General features: G+C 37.4%; 1 protein-coding gene across 2 annotated transcripts in view; it reads left to right on the top strand.

The window, feature by feature from the left end:
- Window positions 1-19,373, top strand: part of Atp10b (ATPase phospholipid transporting 10B (putative)) — a 306,922-nt gene that overhangs the window by 135,922 nt on the left and 151,627 nt on the right. The gene's annotated exons all lie outside the window — the stretch shown is intronic.

The raw sequence follows: 19,373 nt of genomic DNA, 5'->3' as shown, positions 1-19,373 counted from the left end.
GATGATTCTGAAAAAAATATTAGCCTTTGGTGACAGTGGGAGAATGAATTATTCTGCATAGACAAGATATAAAGAGATGGTTGGAGAAAGCTCAGAAAAGAACAGGTCTATGAATATTCGTTGCATCAGTAGACTACTTTACACAGCCTATTATTACAAGTTTCTATGTAACACAGCTTTACTATGTGGTGTGTTAATCAGTTTCTCATTACTATGATAAAATATCTAAGACAATCAAAAATAAGAAAGGCTTATTTTGATTAATGGTTTTAGATGTTTCAGTCCATGAGCACTGGACCTTGTTTTGAGTCTGTAATGAAGCAATGTCATTAAGGAAGCACGTGGCACAGGGGCCTAGAAAGCAAAACCAGGACCCCCATGTCCTCTTCAAAGGCATCACCTCATTTACCTACTAGTCTTACTAAGGCTCACCTGTTAGATTCCAGCACCTCCCAATAGCACCACAGGCCCTGGGCACCACAAACCTTCAGTGCCTGGGCATTTGAGGGAAATTCAATATCTAAATGATAGCATTTGCAAAAATCTCAGATGTTCACCCATGCCTCGCTAAGCTCATTAACCCACATGAAGAAACAACAGTCTTTAAGAGAGAGAGCTAGAGCTGGCTCTTTTTATGTTCTTCAATGTACAGGGAAAGATAATTACATATACATCATAAGTGACAAATTCCTTCTGTTACTATCTAGGTTAAAGTCTTGGAATAAATTACTGTGTTTATCTATGCTTTCTTCATTATACAACTTCAGAACTATAGGGTGTTATTCTATATGTGAATTGTCATTCCAGAAAAGGGTTTGAGAATTATAACATAAACTGATCCACTGAATAAATAACAGGCAAAGCTGTCCTTATGATGAAGGAAATGGAATATTTAATGCACCTGCGCTTAGAATTCTATTCAGAATCAGGTAATAAGGCAAACTCAGAAAAAATAATTAGAACTCAAAAGGATCATGAAAGGAAAATCTGAGCTGCTTTTTGAAATTCTTGAATTGTAATTTTTATGATTCAAAAGGAATTCTAAGGACTGTATAATAATTTGTGATGGCTTGGGTTCCAATCTTGATGGTTATATTGGAATTAAGAGAGTGTCAGCTCCTCAGAGGCCTAAATCCAACTAATCTCCTACCTCCTACTTGGGGATTTCCCAAGACAATAAAGTACAGTGGCTAACAGCTAAAAAAAAATTGAAAAATACCTGATTATTATATCAGAAAAACTGAATCTACTTGAAGAAATATTTGGTGAAACCCCAACTGTGCAAAAAATAATACCAAGAATCAACAACTGAGATCATGCCAAATTAGAAAACTTCTGCACAGCAAAGGTAACAAACAACAGGGTGAAGAGACCGTCTACAGAATGAGGAAAAAAATTTTACCAGTTATAAATTCCATCTGACTCTACTACTCCTGGGTATTTTTCCATAAGAGTTACACCATCCTGCTACAATGATAATGCATACCTACTTATAAATACAAGAGTATAACACAATAACTGAGTCATGGAAGAAACCTACACATCCACCAACAGATGAAGACAATGTGGTATATGTACATAATGGAGAACTACTCAGCCATAGAGAAGGATACATTTGAGTTATTTGTAAGAAAATAGATGGATCTTGAGACCCTAATGCTAAGTGAAGTCAGTCATGAGAGGCTAAATATTGCATGATTTCTCTAATATGAGAGACCCACAGGAAAAGTAATTTAAAAAGCAAAATAAGAGCCATGTTAACAAACAGGAGGTAAACTGTCTAGCTATTAGAAGGGGGAGAGAGGAATGTGAGGGTACAGAGGAAGTAAAATTGAGAAGCAACACGTGTATGCCTCAAGTCCCCACAGTGACTGGAATCCCTATGTACCACAAGTAGGAGGTAATACAAAATATTTTAATTTTTTAAGCAAGAGACTAATGCTTTTCAAAAGAAAGTGACCCTGACCTCTTTTGACCACGGTACCATGTTTTGATCAGCCAGATCAGCATCTACTCATCCTCTGTAGAGAAGCTAGTAGGACAATTCATAAGGGAGAAAGCTTTCTAGTATAGAGAAGAATTTCTGGAATGCAAGTGTTTTTGTAACAACACCACCTACTAAGTATTAAGTATGTACTTTGAGTTTGATGCTCTTCGGAGGGATTTATGTACCTTTTAGCTCACTGACTTCACAGAACCCTGTGGCATTACACTCAGGTGACAGATAAGAAACCTGAGGCTTAGCAAGGTCGGGTTTTGCCTCCTTCAGCATCTACTCAGTGTTTACCCAGTATAATAGACAGCCACCCACTGTACAATAGGAACACATGAACTGTAAAAGGAAAAAAATTCCACCATTTAGATTTCATAAAACCAAAAACTCTGTACTTCAAAAGGCACTGTTACAAAAATTTAATAAGCTTTAGACTGGGAGAAAATATTTATACAACATAATATTTAACAAAGGACCTATATCTAAATTAGCAAAAACGTATGATGTAATAATAATACAAACCATCAAAAATAGGTAAGAGATTTAAATGGGCTCATCATAAAAAAATTACAGGTGGCAAATAAACACATGAAAAGGTATATGATATATTCAGTCTTATAGACTGATAATTATCACAATGAGATATTATAGCCCCTAAAATGATTAAAAATCAAAAATACTTAACTATACCAAGCATTATCATGACTGAGAAGCTCCTGAAACTCTTCTGCACTCCTAGGGGGGACAACCAGAAGGAAAAATTATTATTATTTTTTATTTAAAGAGAAAAGAAAAAAAAGAAAAGACATAAAAAAAAAACAATGTAGTAAAAGGGTACAAATCATACAGTATTTCAAGAAAAAAATATATACAGTATGAAATCACCAGTTAATAGGTTACATTTTATCTTCCCAGAAGCAGTTGTCCATATCACTAAATTAAAGCATATAAAGTGGACATTCATACAGTGAAACTGGAGACAGTTCCGTTCAATGATCCAACAAAAGCTCAGTTATATGGTTTTCCATCCTACACACTCGAACATACCTGCCGTTATATTCCTCAGTCCACCTTACTTTCCTCTCTTTTTTATAGTAACAATTAGACTTTCAGGGTTTTATTACTCTCACGGTTCTTATTACTTTTTTGAAGAGAATAAAACCAAATGTGACTAAGCAAAACAGAGTCAGTTAGAACAGAAGGGTGGGCATAGCATGTGATGCAAAAATAGAATACCAGGTGATCAAAAGTGGTTACCATTGTGCCTCTTGCTATTTTTAAATTGAGTTGTCTATATCATCAGGTATAATAGAATTGATCAAAACAGTATAGAACAAAACCGATAAAACCTACACTGAGGACCTTACAGGACTTCAAAAAAAAGGATAATAGTCAATCCATATTGGGCATCATAGTAAATCTTATTGCCTTCAAAGTGATTGCCTATACCCTCAAACTTGATACTATCAAACAAAATAGAATATATAATAATCAGACAGAACAAGATGGGGAGAGCAATACTGGGGTTCAAGTCAGGTTAATAGGACAAAAAAAAGTTACTATAATATGTCCCGTTATTTTTAATTTAGTTTTCCCTTAATTAAAAAAATGAGAGAAAATAGATTAATTTTTAAAAAGGGGGGAGATTGAGATAAGAGAGGACATTGTAATAGAACAATGCAGGGCAGAACCGAGCAATTCAAGCATCATTGTGTTTCACCACCAGATAATCTAACATAATCGCCATAGTGCCTCTTTCCTTAAATTATTTGAGTGTAACTTCGCATACTATAATATCAAGCATATCTAGACAGTGTGAAGCCTTTCAAGAGAATGCAAGAATTACAGGGTATTTAGAACCTGCTAATAGAAAATGAACAATGGTTTCTATATTATCTCTTTGCCTATAAAGAATTTTGTTTATACTGTAGCATATAGTGAAATATAGTAAGATACAACATGTTAAAACCAGTGGAAACAGATGTACTACAGCTTGATGGGACTTCAAAACAAGACGATATTAAATCAGCACTAGCTTTTATGTTGTGTTGCTGCCTTCAAAATAGTTATTTGTGCTATCATAGATACTAAAATCGAACAACCCAGGTTAAAAACATTGCGGTTAATGAGTGAAAACATTATATGGCTTCAAACAAATATGATTGGGAATCATGATTACCACATACTTTTATGTATTCTTATCATTTCTTACACTAGGGAAACTATTCGGTATTTATATATGTGAGTGTGATTTATTTCACTTATGAGTATGCTCTCAAGCTGTGCCCATTTATTTATAAATGTCTCAGTATAGTCATTCTTTATAGCTGAGTAGTACTCCATTGTATAAAAATACCACAACTTTTTTATCCATTCTTCAGTCGATGGACACTTAGGTTGTTTCTACGATATGGCTATTACAAATTGTGCTGCTGTAAACTTGAGTGCACATATATCACTGTGGTATGATGCTTTCAGTTCTTCTGGGAATATGCCTAGAAGTGGTATAGCTGGGGCTATATATGGGGCTTCCAGTCCTAGTTTTCTGAGAAATCTCCAGACTGACCTCCACAATGGTTGCACTAGGTCTACACTCCCACCAACAGGGCAGGAGAGTTCCTTTTTCCCCACAGCCTCTCCAGCATTTGTTGTTGGTGGTTTTCTTGATCCTGGCCATTCTTTCAGGAGTGAGATGGTATCTCAGTGTGGTTTTGATTTGTATTCTCTAATGACCTATGATGATGAACATTTTTTCATATTTGCCATTTGTATTTCTTCATCTGACAATTGTTTTTTCATCTCAGATGCCCATTTTTGGATTGGGTCCTTGAATTTTGGGGGTCTGATTTTTTTTAATTCTTTATATGTTTTAGAGATAAGTCCTTTGTCTGAGGGGCAGTTCACTAAGATTTTTTCCCAGTTTGTGGGTTTTCTTCTCACCACGCTGGAGACTTCTTTTGATGTGCAGAAACTTTTTAATAAGAGGTTATCCCAGTTATTGATTCTGGGAAGTATTTCCGATACAGTTTGAGTCCTGTTCATGAATTCTCTACCTACTCCTATATCTTCAAGATTTTTACCCATTTGTCTTCCAATAGATTTAGTGTTTCTATTTTAATATTTAGATCTTTGATCCATTTAGATTTTATTTTAGTACATGGTGATAGGCATGGGTCTAGTTTTAGTTTTTGGCATATGGAGAGCCAGTTTTTCCAGCACCATTTATTAAAGAGACTGTCGTTCTCCCAGTGAACATGTTTGTTCCCTTTATCAAAGATAAGGTGGTTGAGTGTGTTTGTAGTTGTGGTTGTATCTTCTAATCGATTCCACTGATCCTCAGCTCTGTTTTGGTTCCAGTACCATGTTGATTTTACTACAGTTGCTTTGTAGTATAATTTCAAGTCAGGGATTGTGATACCTCCTGCCTTGCCTTTGCTGCTTAGAACTGTCCTTGCTATTCTAGCTCTCTTTTCACTCCAGATGAATAGGAGTGATTTCTCGAGTTCTATGAGGTATGTTGATGGTAATTTTATCAGGATTGCATTGAATCTGTATAAAAGTTTTGGGAGAATGGCCATTTTACAATATTTATTCTTCCTATCCACGAGCAAGGGATGTTTTTCCATTTTCTGAGATCGTCTTCAATTTCATTTTTCAGTGTATTATAATTTTCCCTGTACAGGTCTTTCACTTCATTCGTGAGAGTAATTCTTAGATATTTCATTTTTTTGGTTGCTAGTGTGAAGGGTGTGGCTTCTCTTATTTCTCTTTCTATGACTTTGTTGTTAGTGTATAGGAATGGTATTGATTTTTGAGTATTGATTTTATAGCCAGCTACATCACTAAATTTATTTATTATATCAAGCAGTCTTTCAATGGTGTTTTGCGGATATTCTATATAGAGTATCATGTCATCTGCAAATAATGATAGCTTAACTTCTTTTTCTATCTTTACACCTTTTATTCCTCTCTCTTGTCTAATTGCTCTAGCTAGTATTTCCAGTACTATATTAAATAGGAGCAGTGATAAGGGATGTCCTTGTCTTTGCCTGATTTTAAAGTAAAGGCCTTCAATTTTTGGCCATTTAGTATGATATTGGCTGTTGGTTTGTCATAGATGGCCTTTATTATATTGAGGTAAAGACCATCTATCTATTCCAATTTTCTGCAGGGTTCTTATCATGAATGAATGTTGGACCTTATCAAAAGCTTTTTCTGCATCTATAGAAATGATCATGTGGTTCTTACTTTTGGCTGTATTGATATGGTGTATTACATTTATTGATTTATGTATATTGAACCATCCCTGCATGCCTGGGATGAATCCCACTTGGTCATGGTGTATGATCTTGATGATTTGCTGCATCCTATTTGCCAATATTTTATTGAGGATTTTTGCATCTGTGTTCATTAGGGAGATTGGTCTGTAGTTCTCTTTTTTAGTTGGGTCTTTCTCAGGTTTTGGTACTAGAGTAATATTTGTTTCCAGGAATGACTTAGGAAGGATTGCTTCCCTTTCAATTCCATTGAAGAGTTTGAGGAGTGTTGGCACTAGGTCTTTGTATTTCTTGTAGAATTCTGTAGTGAATCCATCTGGGCCTGGGCTCTTCTTTGTAGGTAAGGATTTAATTACGTTTTTTATTTCATTAATAGAAATTGTGTTATTCAGTAGTTTTACATCTTCATGACCTAGCTCTGGTACTTCATATGCTTCTGTCCATTTCCTCTGTGTTATCAAACCTTTGCGAGTAGAGGTTTTCGAAATAAGTGTTGATGATTTTCTGTATTTCTATAGGGTCCGTAGTGATTTCTCCTCTTTCATTCCTTATTACGTGAATTTGAGCTTTTTCTTCCTTTTTTTAAATAAGGTTGGCTAAGGGCTTATCAATTTTATTTATTCTTTCAAAGAACCAACTCTTTGATTCATTGATTTTTTGGATTTTTTTTAGTCTCTATTGCATTGATTTCTGCTCTGATTTTTATAATTTCTTCTCTTCTTTTGGCTTTGGGCTTGACTTGCTCTTCTTTTTCTAGATGTTTGAGGTGTAACATCAGGTTATTTATTTGTATTCATTCTGTTTTCCTGATGTGTGAACTCAGTGCAATAAATTTTCCTCCGAGGACAGGTTTCATTGCATCCCACAGATTCCAGTAAGTTGTATTTGTGTTTTCATTTTCTTGTAGGTAGTGTTTAATTTCTTCTTTGATTTCCTCTGTGACCCACTGATTACTCAAGAGTGTGTTATTCAGTTTCCATGTTTTTGTGGGAATTTTGTAGTATCTTTTATCATTAATTTCTAATTTCATAGCGCTATGGTCCAATAGCATGCAAGGGATGATTTCAACCCTTTTGCATTTATTTAGATATGTTTTGTGAATTAATATGTATTCTATTTTAGAAAATGACCCATGCACTGCTGAGAAGAATGTGTATTCTGTTGTTGTTGGGTGGAATACTCTGTATATGTCTATTAAGTCCATTTGTTCACAGGTGCGATTCAGTTCTTTTCTTTATTTCTGTCTCATTGATCTGTCCATTGGTGTCAATGGTGTGTTAAGATCTCCTGTTAGAATTGTGTTACTGCTGATTTGGTTTTTCATTTCTGTTAGTACTTGTTTTATATAACTGGGTGCTCTGGAATTTGGTGCATATATATTTAAGATAGTTATCTCTTCCTCTTGGAGTTTTCCCCTAACCAGCATGTAGTGACCTTCTTTATCCCTTCTGATCATAATTGGCTTGAAGTTCACATTGTCTGCAAGCAGAATAGCCACCCCCGCTTTTTGGCAGGTTCCTGTTGCATGAAGTATTGTTTTCCATCCTTTGACTTTCAGTCTGTGGGTATCCTTTTGGGTTAGATGGGTTTCTTGTAGACAACATATGGTTGGATTTTGTTTCTTGATCCATTCTGCCAGTCTGTTTCTTTTAATTGGTGCATTGAGACCATTTACATTAATGGTTACAACTGTTATATATTGGTTTATTGTTGACATGTTATCTTTCTGCTGTTGCATCTTTGTCTTTTGGTTCTGTTTAATTGTCTGCTTTGTTTAGTGTTTTTTTCCCTAGATGCATCTAGGCTGTCTTTCAGTATTCTTTGCAGGGTTGTCTTGGTGATCATGTAGTTTTTCAGCTGTTCTTTGTCATGGAAGTATCTTATTTCTCCATCGATTTTAAAGGACAGTTTTGCAGAGTACATCAGCCTAGGTTGGAAATCATTTTCCTTTAGGATCTGAAATACTTCACTCCATGCTCTTCTTGACTTTATTGTTTGTGCTGAGAAGTCTGCTGTGATTCTGATAGGTTTTCCTTTATAGGTGATCTGTCTTTTCTCTCTTACAGCTTTTAATATTCTATTCTTTTGTTCAATTTCTGGGATGGCCATTACTATGTGTCTGGGTGTAGTTTTATTTTGGTTATGGCTATTTGGAGTTCTATATGCTTCACTGATCTTGATATCGATTTCCAGTCCCATGTTTGGGAAATTTTCAGCTATCACTTCTCTAAATATCCTCTTGACATCCTTTATATTGTTCCCTTCCTTTTCATTTATCCCTATTAACCTTATGTTGTTCCTCTTTGCATCATCTTGCAGGTGTTGAATTGTTATTTCCTGATTTCTTGTTATTTTTAAAAGATCTTTCCTTTCCTGTTCACTAGCTGCAATCTTTTTTTTTTTAATTTTATTTAAGGAGAAAGAAAAAAAAAAGCAGGGAAATGGTACAAGTTATACAGATTTACAGAAAAAAAAATGAACAGTAGGAAATCACTAGTTAATGGATTACATATTGTCATCTTAGAAATAATTGTTCAAGTTACAAAATTAAAGCTTGTAAAGTGGACATTCCATCAATGATACTGCAAACAGTCCTGTTCATTGATCCAATAAAACTCTGTGATATCATTTTCTATCTTATACACTTAAATATACATGCAGTTATATAGTTTGGAGCACTTTCTTTTCCTCTCTTTTGTACCATGACTATTACACATTTTGGGTTTCATTGCTCCCACGGTTCTTATTACTTTTTTGGAAGAGAGTAAAACCAAATGTGACATAACAGAACAGAATCGGTCAAGTCAAAAGGGTGGACATAATAGATAATGTAAAAACATAATACAAGGTGATCAACAATGGTTACTATAATGCCTCCCGCTATCTCTAATAGAATTGCCTATATCGTTAGTTATAATACAATTGAACAAAACAGTAAAGAATAAAACCAACAAAACCAAAACATTGGAGACATTGTAGGTCTTCAAAAGTAGATAAAAGTCAACAAGAATGGGCGTCATAATGAATCTCATTATCTTCACAGCTGATGCCTAAACTTTCGAACCTGATACTATCCAGCAAAACAGAATAGGGGAACATCAGTTAAAAACCAGATGGTGAGAGTAATACAGGGCTTTAAATCAAGGTAATGAAAAGTCAAAGTGGGTTACTATAATACATCCTGCTATTTTTTCCTTTAATTAAAAGGATAAAGATAAAAAAGTAAATAATGGAGTGGAGATTGAGATAAAAGAGGGCATAACAACGAAACAGCGCAGGTCAAAACATAACCATTTAAGCAGAATAGTGTTTCACCACCAGATAATCCTAACCTAAAAGTAGTTACCATATTGTCTCTTTCTTTGAAATCCTTGAGTACAACTTCGTATACTGTAGCATTAAGTATATCAAAACAATGTAAAACCATTCAAGAGAATGACAGCATTACAGAGTATTTAGAATCAACTAACAGAAAATGAATAATGGTTTCTGTATAATCTCCTTGTCTTTACAAGGTTTTTGCTTATTATGTACGATAGTACTAGCTGCAATCTTGTCTTCAAGATCTGAAATTCTATCTTCACATTCATTGAGGCGGTTTTTACAACTTTTGATGGAGTTTTTGATTTCCTATATATCTCTTTGCATCTGCTTTATATATTCTGTTTGTTTCTTATATTGTTCATCCAGGGCTTCTATCTTTTTGTTTATCTCCTCAAATTTTTAAACTGTGTCTTCTTTAGATATGTTCAGCATCTCCTTCATTTCTTTCATGATTTCTTCTTTTACCTGAGAGATTATTTCTAGTTTGATTTCCTTTAAGGCTTCCCATAGTTGCTTCTTTATTTCAGTTACTATTATTTCAGGTATTTCAGGTATGTGGCATATACTTTCTTCTATGCACATGGCTCCTAGGCTTTCCTGGGATGGGCTGGATGTTTGAGACTGCATTTTGGTCTTTTGTTTTGTCATTTTCCTATATTTTTGAGCTTCAAGTTTTGTTCCAAGTGAGATAGAGAGGTCAGCCAGGCTGGGACAGAATTCCCTGCCCCCCCCCCCTTACTCACTGATTTCGACAGGAAGACGGATCCTGGGCCCAGGCGAAGAAAACAGTTTGCTGGACTGGGGCAGGGTTCCCTGCCTCTGCTGGACTTACTCCACCAACAGGAACCCAAAGCCTGGCCCTCAGGCAAAGAAGAGAGTTCCACACCTCCACTGGACTTACTTGACCCACAGGAAGCCGGATCCTGGGCCCCAGGCAAAGAAAACAGTTCGCCAGCCTAGGGAGGGGTTCCCTGCCTCCGCTGGTCTTACTGGACCAACAGAGAGCCAGAGCCTGCCCCCAGGCTAAGAAGAGAGTTCCACACCTCCGCTGGACTTACTCAACCCACAGGAAGCAAAAAATTATTTTATAAAACAGTCTGGTAGCTCCTTGAAGAGTTAGACATATATCTACTATTCAACCAAGGCATTACCCTTATCAGTAGGAAAGAGAACAAACAATCACACAAACTTACACACAAATATTCAACATAGCTTTATTTATAACATCCAGAAACTGAAAGAATCCAAATGTCTACCAACAGTTAACTAGATAAACACATTGTGTTGCACCATAAATTTAAAATGAAAGAATTATTGGCACACACAATATGGATCAATCTCAAAATAATTACACTGAGTGAAAGAAGGCAGATCTTCCCAGCAATTAAAAAAAAGGATAAATATTGCAAGTAAGCTGTGAAACTCAAAATAAAGCAGAGGTTGCCTGAAAGACAAGTGGCGACAGTGGGAGACTTCCTTTGGGGGCCAAAGGAAAAAAATCAGATGTGATGGGGACATTCATTACCATGATTGCACTGATGTTTTCCTGCAATTACACATGTCAAAATTCATCCAATTGTATGCTTTAAATATAAATAGTATATTTTAAGTATACTTAAATAAATGTGTAAGTAAATGAAATAAGGTTCAATAAAATAAAAGGCTCTGTGATAAAGAGAACATGTAGGGGACCTTTGGCTTCCATTCTCCATTTCAAGGGCTGTGGCATCTTGTCTACTCATGTGTAGTGCTACAGAGGTCACATCCGTGCCTACTCTCTTCAGCAGCCACTGGACAGCCAGTGATGTCCCCTAACCTCTGTCATCTCTTGGAAGATGCAGTTATTTGGAGGTCAGCCTATCCATCCACAAAGAACTTTTTAAAAAGCAGCAATTGCTTAGATATTACAGATTGGTGACACCAGTGGCCTCATCTTGGATAATCTTCATCATTAAGTATGGTCTGGGTTATAGCAATCATTCCAGAGTTAAAGCCATAGCTTGGAGGTCACCTGAATCTCAGGCTGCCAAGGGTGGCATTTGAGCACATCTTTCCATTCCAAGAGCCTTGACATGTGCGTGTGTCATCCTTGGCTCTCAGTTCCCAACTTTATTTGAACTCCTGATTCTATGTCTTTCAAAGCTTTGTTTTGATTTTTCAATGTCTCTTTCCTGAACAAGAGGCAATAAAATCCTGAGCCATACAAAGACCACAATTCATCCAGATGAATTGTTTTCTAGCAAACTATCTTCTTGAGGCTAGGCCAAACATGTGTCTGAGAGTTAAGACTTTGCATGGGCAATGTTTGGGCATATAATGATGATGCTCTTTGATAGAACTGTATTATCTTAATATCAGATTTCTCAAAGTTTGTGTACATTAAAGACAAAGTGGCAATAATTCATGGTATAAAAAGAGGTTCTTATATAGTAGAAATGATCACAAACATTGGACCCAAATATTGTCTCTAAGTTCACTTGACAACTTCCTAGATGCACAAATTTGGACAGGTTTTTAACTTCTGTGAACCTCAGTCTTCTCTTCTGTAGCATGCTACAATTGCTATATGGTAGAGTAAGATATTATATTTAAAATATCTTTTTTTATTTAAAGGAATTTAAAGTATCTTACACAGCCAGGGATTTAGCTCCACAGCACAAACACCTGCCTGGCAAGTGCAAGGTCATGAGTTCAATCTCTGGTACCAAAAAATAAAATAAAATAAGGCAAAACAAAATAAAATAAAGTACCTTATATAATAAAAAGTCATAATACAATTCATATTTCAGAACATGGGAGGGACAGTTTGTGATTCAATTCTAACTTTTTAATTATACAGTAACATTCTTTGTCTCGGTTTCCTCATCTATATAATGGAGATAATAAGAGCATCCAGCTCTTACGTATACACACTGGATTAAATGGGTTAAATTACATATAAATAATTTATAACAGTCTTGGCACAAAATGGGGACTTGGAAAAATATTAGCTACTATTTTAATTATTTGTTATTTGTTATGACATCTGCCATCTAATAGATGTTGGATAAATGGTAAGTATTTATCATTTAAACCTATTTAGTTTTAAAAATAACATTTGTCCTGGACAGCCACCCTATAAATATTTCTAGAAAACTCTGAATGTTCTTCAGATCACTGTCTAAGGATGATATCTTACAGTGTATGTTGCTCAGCAAAACAAACAATAATAACTAATGTGAGATTTTAATTAGCATGTATGTCAGTGATGCTACTTTGTAAATCAAAGCTAATTGATTCTGAGTGCTCACTACTTCTTTAAACCTCCTACCAGCTCAGGAGCAAGCATGCTATTTTCTGTGTAAACATCGGGGTGCTTCTAGGAAGGGTTCTCAGATTCATCTACACAGGGTGTTTCAAGGCCAAGAATTTAGGCACAGATTCCTTTGGAGGAGATCCTGTGGCTTATCCTTTAGAAAATGTTCCAGACTTTTGAGTGTGTGATTTTTGCCTTAACAGCCTTACAGAGCACCACTTAATCTAACGGGCTCAATAAGTTAAATAAAGCAGAACTTTTATTTATCTAAATGCCAGGTTTTCAAATTTGTTTGTTCATACTATGTCTTGCATAGAAATGTAATTCACAAAGTAGAAAGTCAGAGGATCTGGTATATAGGCCGAACTATAAAGCCAAAATAACTACTCAGCCAAATCCCCACACACTTTTATTCCATGCTTTTGGCTCTTAAGTATTTCTAAGAAGTGCTAACTGTTCTTCAGATCATAGACTGAAAGTTTTTGCCTTAAAGTAACTCTCCTCACTCAGTGTTCCAAAGAATCCTCTTGATCACTATATTTACATATTTTATGAAATGCCCACACCTCTTGACTTTACAGATTGTGCTTTTATACATTTCAACCATATTGATGTTAGGCTATCTACTTTCTAGAATGAAAACTCCAGGAACTTGAAATATATCTTAGCATGAGAACACATGTTATCATGGTCAAGGTTACGGGTTCGATTCCCAGCACCAAATAACTGTAGCTTTTTCGCTACGTTTGCTTCTCAACTTACAATACAATCATGTCATAATAAACCCAAAAACTTATCACAGTTTGAATATATGGTCGATCAAAAATCCATTTAATACACCTAATGCACTGAATGGCATAGTTTAGCAACAGAGCATCCGGTGTTTACCTTCATGATCATATAGCTAGCTAACTGCGTTAGAGTTTGCAGCAGCTACCTAGGATCATAAGATAGTATTGTAGCCAGGTATGGTGACACACACCTGTAATCCCAGCTATTCAGGAGACAGGGAGAGTTAAGTTCAAGACCAAGGTAGACAGTGCCTGTCTCAAAATAAGGATGAAAAGGGCTAAGGATATAGCTCAGTGTTCTTGGAATTCAATTCCCAGGATCACACCAAAGAGACAGAAAGAGAAAAAGTGTTGAACACTATTATCACTCATCTGGGAAAAGATCAAAATTTAAATTACAGTTTCTAATGAACGGATGTTCCTTTCACACTGTCATGAATTACACTGAACCATTGCGAGGGATCGTATGTAAATCAAAAGTGCTTCCCCTCACTCCATTCACCCCACATTAATGATTCAGGAGATTAGGAAAGACAGACAGACACAGTCACAGAAACAGAAAGATGGGAAGCAAGAGAGGAAAGAGATTAAGTTTGCAAGGTTCTTTAATCTGGCGAGAGATAAAAAGAAACCAGAATGACTGAAGTCTACAACAACATCATGTGACTGAGCAGAATACAGGCAAGTGTGTTCACAAATTCTTAGCTAATGGCTCTACCTAAGGCTTGCAAATAACGATCCATGAAGAGTGTAAGAATGTATTACTGCAATCAATATCTATCAAAAATAGAAATCATCTTGCGAGAGACTGAGAAAGATGATAAAACTCTGGATGTTTAGTAATGTCTGTGCTCAAGGCTGGCAAATCTATGGCCATTTCCACCTGCAGTACCTGAGGCAGATGATCAAGGTGTAGGTAAGCCCTGGGAGTCCCACGTAGCACCATTCCAGGCAGCCACAACCTTGATCGATACAGGCATGCAGTTTGAAGTTCAACCACTAGATTTCACCAAAGAACAAAAGCCCAAAATATGGACTGTTTGCCCAGTATCGCATAGCTAATGGTTGGTGAATGACCATGCTACTTCACCAACATAACTCTGGGTCCATTTTTACTAAATGTACTAAAACATTGGCCAAGTCCTTGCAGATTTCTTCCCATTCTAAAGTTGTCATACAGAGTTCATACCTCTGAAGCCTCCCAAACCTAGAATCCTGATGCTATATTGGAAGGTGGAATCACATGACGGCCTGGGGTACAGACTTTGCCTGACTAGGTAGACTTGGGCTGCTATTTCTGCTTTGCTGATTCCTTGCTGTAAAATTTCCAGAGTGCAATTTGACCTCTTTGAACTTCTGATTCCTTGTGTGTAGAGTATCCACCTCATGGAGATGCTGTGAGATTAAATCCATGACTGTATTTGAAAGTGTCTCTAGCACAAGGCCCAAAACGTGGTGGACAGAATATTTAATCATAAGCTTTTCTTTCTTCTCTTCATTCTTTCCTTTTCTCACCTCATTTGGTTGCACAAATTATTGGCAATGGACTTAACCCTTCTGAGCTCCTTTCTTTGTTTTTAAAACAAGGATGATATCACACTGCAGTGTGAGGAATAAATGAGATTATATACCAGCAAGAAACTCAGCTGAAAACATGGGTATAGATCTATAAAAAGAATCTTTCAAAAGACTATCCAGCATCCTATGCCTAAATGTCTAGCCCTAGAGACTTTGGTCATGAATGTTTATGTTATGGCACTGCTCATAGAATGCTAAAGAGGGCCTACCGAGAGGCAGCACAGCTCTCTCTGGAGAGGGAGTTCTTGTATAGGGGAGAAACAGTGTCTTAGTCTTGCTATAACAGAATAACTGAGACCAGGTAATTTACAAAGAATAGAGGCTTATTTAACTCACAATGGCAGAAGTTCAGAGCATGGCATGCACATCTGTTAGGCTTCTGGTCAAGTTCTTATAGCAGAAAGTAGAAGAGAAGTGAATGCATGCACAAGACAGGTAACATGGTAAGCGAGAAAGGAAGAGATGACCCCGCTTACAACAACTTGCTCTTGTGAACAGTCCAGTCCCATTGAAGCAAGAATTCCCTCCTGAGTGATGGTCTTAACCTATATGTAAGTATTCTGTTCTCATAGCTCAAACTAGGCCCCACCTCCCACTACTAGGCAAAGGAACTAAGCCTCAGTGTGAGTTTTGGTAGGGACAAACCTTGCTCAAACAGAGCAGACAGTCATTGAATCACAAGTTTGCAGACCTGGATTCTCACTGAACCTTCTGTAATCTTTATCTGTGACCTTCAGCAGATACTTGACCTCTCTGGACCTCTAGGTAATCTGCCATGTTCACTTTATACCACTGACAACCCAATTGAGATGCTTTAAGATCTAAGGGATCTACACGTAGAAGGAATCCTATTTTGCTTTCCTTGTAACAAAAAGGGGAGGGCATGCCCCTAGGTGTAAATTGAATCTAGCATCTCTGTATTTTTGCATGTATAAACGTTTCACCATGTGTCAATATTTTTATTTCTTTGACATAAGAATTGGAAATGTGGATGCCCTACTTAGAGTCGGGAATGTCTGTGAGCAGCTGTCTTCAACTCCTACACACATAGCCAATTAGACCATTGTGTTCTAACCCTGGACCTCAAACAATCTATGCTTGATCTTTACAATGAGGACCTTGTATTCAAAGAGCTCCTGAGTTATACATTTCATGTCCTACTTGAGCCAGAATACAAATGTGAATCATTTCTTTCCTTTTTCCTGTTTCTTACCACAGAGACACGTACATATCCATGATGAGCACACATGCATTCCTCTCTCCAGACTTCTTGTGTCACACACATTAGAATTCTACCTGCAAAGCTTTTGTGAAGCTCTAAAGTGACTATAGGAATGGCACGAATGACACACGTCAAGTTCTGTTTAGATCATTCTCACCAGCATCAACAACTTTCCAGAACAGTACAAAAGCACTAGGTAATTGAAAACAACTCCTTTTAGTTATTAGGGATCTTTCAAATGGTAGGATAAATCCTCCTCTCTTGCTAGTTATAGGAAAAGAGATATTTTCCCTCTGCAAAAGAAAGTGAAAAGACTAGACAGTTATCGGTTACCATAGCAACTGAGATCCACTCCATGCTTAGCTCTTCCTGTCACTATGGAAGACTTGAGGAAGAAAAAATAAACAACACTAAGCTTCTCTCTGGGCTTCTTTGTCAAATTTTTCAAAGTGACATTGCATGGCATGAGCCTGAAACACCTTTGTAAGAATGGAAAGGAGATGAGAACGTGAGCAGGAGATAAAGATGGTGCTGGAAACACTGAGGATGTGTTCAGGGGAGCTACAGCTGATGTGGTCAGTGCCAGGGAAACTGAAAATAGAGAGGAGAAAGCAATAAACACTTACTGAGGGTCTACCTCTTACCCAGTGCTATGCTTAATAATGCATATCCTGTGATCTCTCAAAGCTCTGTATCTGGAAAAGAACGACAGGTTAATAAGCAATTACAAGAAGAAGGGCCAGGGCAGCTGCAGCATAAGTGCAGAATAGAATGGGCATAGGTAATAGGCAGTGCCACAAGTTGGCTCAGTGGGGTGGGAGATTTCCCACGAGAAATGTCTAGGCGAGTAGCTAAAGAAGGTATAGGTGAGACCAGATGAAAAATGCCAGGGGCTTACATTTGAGAGAGTCAAATGCAGAAAGCCCTTGAGGAGAGAGAAACCTGGGATTTGGAGGACTTCAGGGGTTCATCGGGGCTGGAATAGAGTGTGAGAGGCTTTAGGCAGAAGGGGAGCTCCACGGGAGATGTTAGCAGTGGCTGTGATGTCACCTACACTAAGTCATAGTTAGAGTGCTGAAATGTGTCCGGAAGGTAATGCAGAGCCATTCAAGCCTTGCAGGCAGGTTTGTGACAAAGTCACACCAATGCCAGAGGAAAGGATGATTCTGGATCCAACCTGTAATTGAATGGAGGAGACCAAGCAAAGAAGGTGATAGATTAGATAAGACCAATGGCAGTGAGGAGTTGAAGGATGTAAATGAATTCTAGAAAGTTACTGAATTTAGCACTACTAGTATTTATTGAGGATAAGTGACGCAGAAGTACACAATGAAGCCCTTTTTGCTGAGTAAATAAGTGAATTTCACACCAATCAGTAGAAGGCCGTGATGGAGGACCAGTGCAGAGCTGTTTCACTGGCCAAAAGGAGCCAAGTTGTTTAAATTAAACCTTTAGAATAGCACTTGTCTAGCTTTCATGTAACTTTGGTCATGGTTACATTAAAAGTTTTAAACAGATCTCATGGAATGCTAGCAGTAGGTGATCTATTTAGCTTAAGGTATTAGTTAGGGGATTCTAGAAGGAGAGTACGTTTACCCCTCAATCGAGTACATAACCACAGCGAAACAGTTCAGAGCATCTTCTTCTTTCTGTCTTTAACCAATAGCTACTCACATTCTACAGCTCTCATTATTGCTACCTGCATGTGAAAGACTGAGTGGATGGAGGTCCTTAATTTCGGAAGAAGGGAAGTTAATTCCCCTATTCACAGTTTGCAATGCTTTAGGAATTTAGCTCATGGAATTCAATACTCTTGGATTTGGAGAAATTTATAGTGAGAACACCAAAGGTGGCACAGGATGAAGTCCAGTAAGGATGGGAGGTGTCCTCCTTGAGTTGTTTCTGATGGTGGACCAGAGGGCTGGCCAGAGGATCCATCTGTGACCTGTATTTGTGCTACTTCCCTATTCTCTCTTCTGGCAAGTCTGATGTTAAACCCATCATCTTCCTCTAATGATCCACAGGCTTCTCCACGTGTACAACCATGTGAGAGCCTGATTTCACCCATATGTACAACCATGCTAGAAGCATATGGAGTCACAGGGTTTGGACTTGAGATTCAGCACCACAACTAGTGCATGTGTTTATCTTAAAGAAAGCAAACTTCTCATATTCTGTTTCCTCCCCTGTACTGGAGGGATAATAGCAGACATATTAGTGAGCTCTGCCGTACCAGCTAATAATGGGGAGAAGAGGTCTGAGAAAGAGGTGTGGAAATTGGACAGCTTCCAGCACTTACTGTCACAGCATGGAAATACAGTGAGACTGCAGAAAGAGGAGGAGCATCCCACAACTGCTCCTCGATGCTGCACATCATATACAGCTACCCCTGTCCTGGAGGCACCCCCTCCAAAGAACCCTGCATCTTCTGTGAACGTAGAGATCTGCGTGTGTGACAGACCTCCTGCCCCAAGGTGTTTGTTCTTCCAGATGAATAAGACAGTGGATAAACAAACTCTCTTCTGTAGCCTCACTACTGTCCACTCTCTATGGTAGTCTTGAACACAGCCCCTGACTATGGTGGCTCGATGCTCAAGGAAGTAGTGAGAAGTCATTCCATGAGCAGCAGAGAAAACATGGATTCGGATTGAGATTATCTGAGCTCATCTCTAACAGTAGGTGCATGGTCTTGGATAAATCATTCAACTTCTGAGAGTATTTTCTCATCTGTACAAGAGACAACCCTTTTCAGATGTAAGGATTAGAAAGAATTTATTCAAAGGCCCCAGTGCAGGGCATAACACAGAGCAGGCACTCACTAAACAGCAGCTACATTATTGTATTTCTAATAATAATTATTAATAATAATAATAAGATTTGCTTCCCTAGACTC

The sequence above is a fragment of the Cavia porcellus genome, unplaced genomic scaffold, assembly GCF_034190915.1.
Source record: "Cavia porcellus strain 051 isolate PalLab524CR breed Dunkin Hartley unplaced genomic scaffold, mCavPor4.1 scaffold_19, whole genome shotgun sequence".
Lineage (NCBI taxonomy): Eukaryota > Metazoa > Chordata > Mammalia > Rodentia > Caviidae > Cavia > Cavia porcellus.
This window is presented reverse-complemented; position numbering and strand designations above follow the sequence as displayed.